This window comes from Antechinus flavipes, chromosome 4, assembly GCF_016432865.1.
Source record: "Antechinus flavipes isolate AdamAnt ecotype Samford, QLD, Australia chromosome 4, AdamAnt_v2, whole genome shotgun sequence".
NCBI lineage: Eukaryota > Metazoa > Chordata > Mammalia > Dasyuromorphia > Dasyuridae > Antechinus > Antechinus flavipes.
In genome coordinates, this window is record NC_067401.1 from 329,335,462 (window position 1) to 329,343,428 (window position 7,967).

The window sequence follows — 7,967 nt, forward strand, 5'->3', positions numbered from 1 at the left end:
TCCATCTTTGAGGAATGACTGAACAAGTTGTGATATCTATTTGTAATGGAATATTATTGTGCTATAAGAAATGATGAGCAAGATGGTTTCAGAGAAACCTGTAAAGATTTTTTTTTGAACTGATGAAAAGTAGAGTAAGCATAACCAAGAGAACAGTTCACCTAATAAGAGCAAAATTATATAATGATCAATTATGAATAACTTAGCTGTTCTCAGGAGTGCTGTCATTCAAGAGAATTCTGAAAGATTTATAAAGAAAAATGCAATCCACCTCTGAAGAGGGAACTGATAGAGTTTGAGTGCTGAACAAGTATAATTTGTAAACTGCATTTTTCTTGTTTTTTTTGGTTGTTGTTGTTGTCATTGTTTTTGTCTTTGTTTTTTAATTCACAACATGACTAATATGGAAATGTTGTTTGCATTACTACACATATATAATCTATATTAGATTACTTTCTCAATGAAGGAGAAGGAAAGAGAAGGAAGGAATTTGAAATTCAGAAAATTTTAAGTCAAATGTCAAAAAATATTTTGCATATGATTGGAAAAAATAAAATATTTGAAAGAAATAATAAACAGGGCAATGTTGAAAAAAATCTGAAAAATCTTATGTGAATTAATACAAAATAAAATGAGCAGAACCAGAAGAATATTATACAAAGTAACAGCAATAGTGTAAAGCTGATTAATTGTAAAAGAGTTAAGTTTACTGATAAAGACAAAGGTACATGACAATTCCAAAGGATACATGATGAAAAATGGTATCTGCTTCAGAGAGAGAACTGATAAACACTCAATGCAATTGAAACATAACTTAAGAAAAAAAAAAAACTTTATTTGTATTGTTTTTGTTTGTTTTCCTTTACAATAAAGTTAATATGGAGATATGTTTTGCATGACTTTACATATATTTAATATCAACTTGTTTGCCCTTTCAAGGAGGAGAGAATGGAAGGAAAAGAGAATTTGGAACTCAAAAATTTAAAAATGATGGTTAAAATTTTTTTACATGTAATTGGAAAATGTTCAATGAAACAAATAAAAATTAAAAAGAAAAAGAAGCTGGGGGATACAAGAGGCAGAAATGAGGAATGAAAGCATTCCAAATCTGGGTAAAAATGCTTGGAGTTTAGAAATAGAGCATCTTGCTTAAAAATCAGCAAAAAGTTCTTTCCAAGGCTAAAGTAGTAACTGCACTAAAAAAAAAAAAAAACTTACTTTATTAGTTAAACTGGAAGGTAGTTTGTGTACTATAAAACACCCTTTATTGGACATTCGCTAGCACAACTTTAGTTCCCCACAATTCTTGTACCAGCAGAATTGATTACTAGTAAATGCTCTGAAATGTGAGACTTATAATGGCCCTGACCAGGGCAATGAGTCAGGCAGTTTGGATTAAGAAAGGAGGAAATGGCAATTTGTGGAAAGTGAGCAAATTTCAGGGGCTTGGAAGAATGGCAGAGCAACCACTTTTAGTAGCAACATTAAAAAAAGAAAAAGAAATGGACTTGGAAGAATAGCCACTTGGAAAATGATGGATTTAGCTGGCAGGAGAAGAGAGTAGCCCATGAATCCCATAAAGAAATTTTCTTTGTCCTAGTACAAATGTGGCTAGGACATTAAATGATGATTCCAGAACTTCAGAAAGAAGCTTCAACATTGCCAACCCCAGCTGTGAGGCATCAGCATTCTCAAGCCAGTCCCACTGAGGCTAGACAGGAAGAGATTTAACAAGCAGATGGCATCAGGCCTTAATTTTTACAACCAGCAAGATGAATCTCATCAGATTGTGTTCCCACTACAGGGAGAAGGGATGGAAAGAGAAGGGAAAAGAGAAGGAGGAGTAGGAAAATTAAAGCAGAATTGGATTACAACTTCCCCTGAGCATAATAATCATTTTGTGCTTCAAATGTAAGATTCTAACCATATTTATTACCTGATTTGCTTTGTTATTGACTTCCATTTTCTGTTTTATTTGTCTTTTTAAAAATTTTCTGATTCATGAATTTTTTGTGTAATTTAGAATCAAGATACAATGTTGGAACCCAAGGTTTTGGGTTGTTGATCATCTAAAACAGCATTTTAAAGCTAGGAAGTAGTGAAGGAGGAGTTGTAGAATGATGTGAATATCTGTCGAGTGTTCAATACAGTTTATAAATATGTATGCAATTAAAAAAAAGTATATTATTTGTGAGCATCCAGAAGGAGTTGAAACTTTCCCTAAAAAATCTCAGGATATACACTTTTGGTTTTTTAGTGAATCCCTTTTCTCCATGAGTATGACCAAGAAGAGACATGAAAAATCTTGCTATTTCAGTACTATTGTTGTTAAATTTGGAGAGGAAGATTGTATGCTGTTAGAAGCTAAATTTGGAGAAGCAGATTGTGATGAAAATTAAGGATAACTGGGCTGAAAGACATTAAAAGATAGAAAAATCAAATAGTTTTTTTTTTTAACCAATGGAACTCAGAGAGATAAAACTATATTACTTAATACTCTTTCCATTACAGAACCATAAGGAGATCTGATAAGCTGTATATTAAAGTCACACTGAATGAGCCAGTTGAGCTCCTCCCCTTAAATTATACAACTTAGATCTGTTCTTTCAACACCACAATCATCCTGGGGAAAGGGAAATATTCTGGGACTGTGAATCAGCCAGTTGTGTCCTGAAGAAACACAGCTGTACTGCCTGAAATCACTTTTCAAAAAAAAAAAAGAGAGAGAGAGAGAGAGATCGCCAACTTCCCTGAGCATGAAGGGTCATTCCTAACATAACTACACCACCTGTTCTTCCCCCTGACTCGAATCTAAAACTAGAAATGGACTGCTATGCAATTATATTCATCTCATACTTTGGTACTTGATTTTGCAAAGCTTAGATTTGTGTTTCATGAACACATGGAGAACACACAAAACTCCATCCTTCCTCTGGAGTAGCCCAACCCCTTAAGAAATTAGATCATCTATAGTAAGTCAACAACTATATTAACACTTCTTAGCTTCACTGCAAAGGTGAGCACAGGAAATGGCTATGCCAAATATGTTGACAATCCTGGCTCAGATTTCAGAAACTGAAGAAACCAAATATATGTAAGCTTTACAAAAACCTTTTGCTTAGTTATCATGAATGCTTTATTCTACTACAGATGGAAGATATAGAAAATGTCAAGCACCAAAGAAAATTATTTCTTCCCAAATGAAATTAATTGTCTTCCTTTCAGTTCAGTTAAAAGTGATTAGGAATAAAGGACAAGAGCAACTGAGAGGATTAGCAAAGCCTCAGTATAGAAAGTTGTATTTTAGAAGCTTCTACAGGAAGAGAATGAGTTTGTGAAGGTGGTAAGGCAGTGCATTCCAGATTGAAGGAAAGCTAGTAAAAAGGCATAAAGATGATAGGTTGGTAGTGCCACATGTGAGGAAAAGAGAGGTCATCATGCCCCAATTAACAAATATCAATTGATATTGATCCTGTGCCTGAAAGGCTATAAGTTTATCCATATCTTTTGACCTAACAATATCACAACTTGGCATGAGCACCAAAAGAAATGGGGGGGGGGGGGGGCGGGGTGTTGATCTATATGTACAAAAATTATTCATAGCCCAGTTCTCTTCTCAGGGCAAAAAAAATGGAAATTAAAGGGGGGATGCCCATCAGTTGGGGAATGGCTAAATAATATGTATGTTTATGGCATGTATTTATGATGCAATATTATTGTTCTATGAGAAATACTGAGGAGGATGCTCTCAGGAAGGAAAAAAAACCTGGAAAGTCTCCATGAACTCAAGCAAAGTGGAATGTACTGTATAAAAGTAATAGTAATGTTCAGGGATGGCCAGCTGTGAATAACTTCACTATTTTCAGCAGTACCATCATTCATGACTACTTTGAAGGACTTATGATAAAAAAATTCTATCCATACCCATAGAAAGAACTGATTGCTTCTGAATACAGACTGAAACATTCTCTCTTTCTCTCTATCTCTCTCTCTTTTTTTCTTTAACTTAATTTTTCTTGAGGGTTTTTATTTTCATTAGGGTGAGAAATTTGTAGGTTTTTTCCCCCACAACTTGACGTTTATGGAAATATTTTGCATTATTTCACCAGTGGTTTCTTAATTCTGGGTGGGGATGTGGAAGAGAACTAGAACTCAAAAGTTTTAAAAAACAAATGTAGGGGCAGCTAGGTGGTGCAGTGGATGAAGCACCAGCCCTGAAGTCAGTAGGACCTGGGTTCAAATCTGGCCTCAGACACTTAACACTTCCTAACTGTATGACCCTGGACAAGATACTTAATCCCAATTGCCTAAGCAAAAAAAGAACCTCAAGTGTTAATTTTGTTAATATTGTTTTGAATGTAACTAGGGGAAAATGTTAATTAAATAAATAAAACAAAATTGCTTTTAAAAAAAGAAAGAAAAATGTACTCATCATTGACTCAAATCAAGAACATATATGGTGCCTTGCTCTGGGTAAGGAGATAACATGCATCCTATACCTTGCATATGTTTATCAAATTGAGTTGAGTTGAATTCTGAAATTAGGTCTCCAGCTTCTTATAACAGTATTGACATTGGAACTTTTGGGGCTAAGTAATTATCCCATTAAGGGATGCCTACACTCCATCTGGAAGGCCTGGACCTCTCCCTTTCACTTTCTTGTATTATTAACATTTTGATGCCCCATAACAATTCTGAAGCTCCAGGAATGACTAATCTATCACTAATGCCCTATATAGTTTTTTGCAAGATCCTAATTGGTCATTCTCAAATGGTGTGCCACAATGGAGTTTCTTTAGGCATGCCCAAATTTTGTGGAACTTTCACTCACTATATAATATATAGGTTGGAGTTTCTTAGCTTCTTGTATTCTACCTCAATTTCTAGTGACAAAAATGTTTAAAAAACTCTGCATGCCACAACAACTGCCTCTTAGGAAGGATTCTAAATTCAATCTTACAAATAATTGTAAGCCTAGTAAAGCTTGTCCTAATTTCTACCCAGAGTTGCATAGAATATACTCTAAAAGTCTTAATGCTTTATAATAAATGTGTAGTATTGTTGAGAAAGGAAGAGAGAGAAGGTCATTTCAGATGGACAGCAGAGTGAAGAAAGTGGAATAATGTACTATGAAGAGAAAAAGACAATGTATTCAGATTGTATAGGGCTTTAAAAACCAAATAGAGAATCCTAAATCTATCCTATTCCTTTTCATTCAAGTTATCATTAAAAATATTAACTAGCAAAAGACCAAAGATAGATCCTTAGGACACTACACTTAAGCTGTACATCCAACTTGATAATAAACCTTTGATTTCCATTCTTGAACCAAAGAAAATCAACCAACTCCTGTTCTTCTTAATTGTACCTCTCCAAATTTTCATCTTGTCCTTAAACATAACAGACTATTTAGAGTAAAGAACAAAATTCATATCAAACTAAGAAAAAATACAAGTGAGAAGATTTAACTTATAAATATCTCAGCTCCAGAATGACCTACCTGATCTCTTAATGCCCTCAAATGATAAATTAATAAAGGAAAAGATAGTAACTTGGATTATTTCCTTTTCCTAAAGTAGCTTGGATGATGTAAGATGGTAAAGCCAAAAGATCCCAATATGTTTTATCTCTTTCCCAACTGAAAAAACACTTGGCAATACCAAATTTAAACTATAAATTATAAACATTCAGGGAAAGATGCTCAAAGAATGACATCACTCCACAAAACAGCAAAAAACCTGAGAAGAGAAAATAAATCCACAAAAACCTTGGACATTAGACTCAATTGAGAATGATTATCCTATGATATTTTTAAATGAAACTCTTTACAGTAAATTTCACAGCAGATATCATTCGTGAAATATATCATCCAACAGAGTGGACTAGTCAGGTCCACAAAAGCAATAAATAACAAGCAGATAGCCTAGGTACAATATTGGTATTCATTTAAAGGGACTAGATAAAGGCCTCCTATGGGTTGGATGGACCCAATATGGAAGATGATGAAGGAATGAGGAACAGAGGAAAAAGTATTAGAATTCAGTAGAATGAGAAAGAGTATGATCTGTGTCACTGGAGGGAGCACGGACATCAAAGAGCTCATGAAAGTTATTATTCCTTCTTTCAAATTGTTTTCTTTTTAAAATTCTGTTTTAATTAATTTCTAGAGATCAGTCATTTCTATTTTCATGGCCTTGCTGGAAAAAAAATGAAAAACAAAAACCCTTTACAAACATGTATGGTCAAGCAAAACAATTTTTTCATTGGCAAAGTTTAAAAAACAAAACAAAACAAACATGTCTGTCTCTACCCTGAGTTCATCATTTCTCTGTGAAGACATGGGCAGCTTGTTTCATTATGAGTCCTTGGTAATTGTAGTTTGTCCTTGTGTTAATCACAGTTCTCAAAATTTCAAATACACACACATATATGTAACCACAGTGTCTATATGCATGTTTGTATATATGTATATGTGTACCTATATATAGTCGTATATGCACATGTGTATTGTTTTAGTGAGCCAAGGATTCATTTTTCTACCTCAGCACACTCCCATTGAGAACACAAGAAAACAAGGCTGATTACAAAAATGATAGTCAACCATAATACATTTCCACATTGGCTAGGTCCTAAAATATACATATTTGTCATATTCTGCATTCTGATTCCCTCAACTCTCTATCAAGAAGTGTAATGTTCTCTGTTTCAGTTTTCTTGAGATAGTAGATTTCATCATTAGCTCTCTGGAATCCTGTTTGGTCATTATGCTGGGCTAGGCAATTTTAATAGTATTCCATCTCATTCATGGACCATAACTTGTATAGCTATTCCAACATTAGGAAAATCCTCTTAGATTCCCATTATTTGCCACCTCAAAAAAAAAAAAAAACTCTTTTTGACAGCACATATTCTAAAATTGGGACAATACAGAGAAGATCAGTGTGACTTCTGCATAAAGATGACATGCAAATCTGTGAAACATGTATTTTTTATGTCTCTTGGTGATAAGGTTTTTTGGGAACTTGATAATAATGTAGTCCAGTCTAAGGAATTGCAGCACTGGAAAAAGCTAATGGTCACTAATTTCTACTATCTGTTTACATATATTTTTATTCTGTTCCTTAATTTTTTCTATTTCTGCTTCTATTTATTTTTATGTTTAAAAGAAAAGTTAATTTTTATCCACTCATTTTATTTTTAAATTGTAGCAATTCTATTTTTAAAACACATTGCTTTATGAATCATTTTGAGAGAGAAAAATCAGAGCAAAAAGAAAGAACCATGGAGAGAGAGAGAAAAAAAAAAAAACAGAAAAAAGAAGTGAACAAAGCATGCGTTCATTTGCACTCAGTTTTCTTACATCTTTTTCTGGATAGAGATGGCATTTTCTCTCCAAAGTCTTTTGGGACTGCTTTCGATCACTGAACCACTGAGAAGAACCAAGCCTTTCATAGCTGATCATGGCACATTCTTGTTATTATAAACAATGTATTTCTGGTTCTGCTTGTTTGGCTCAGCATCAGTTCATGTAAAACTTTCCAGACCTTTCTATAATCATTTTGTTCATCATTTTTTATAGAACAATAATATTCCATTACCTTTATGTACTGTAGCTTGTTCAGCCATTCCCCAAATAATGCGCACCCATTCCATTTCTTTTCCAACTCTTTGCTACCAAAAAAAAGAGCTGCTACAAATATTTTTGCACATGTGGGTCCTTTTCCCTCCTTTATGATTTCCTTAGAATACAGACCTAGTAATGGCATTGCTGAGTGCGAGGGCATGCATAGCCCTTTGGGCATAGTTCCAGATAGCTCTCTAGAATGGCTGAATTGTTTCACACCTCTACCAACACTGCATTAGTGTCCCAGTTTTCCCACATCCCCTCCAACAACTTCAGAGTTGTTTTAATTTGCATTTCTCTGATCAATAGTGATTTAGAGCATTTTTTCATATAATTATGAATG

At 33.9% G+C, this 7,967-nt stretch overlaps 1 non-coding gene across 1 annotated transcript; it reads left to right on the top strand.

Moving 5' to 3' along the window:
* The first annotated feature begins 6,888 nt into the window (after positions 1-6,888).
* Positions 6,889-6,993, top strand: LOC127563569 (U6 spliceosomal RNA). Its single transcript, XR_007954018.1, has one exon. It is a non-coding gene; the product is annotated as a U6 spliceosomal RNA (small nuclear RNA).
* Positions 6,994-7,967: the final 974 nt, after the last annotated feature.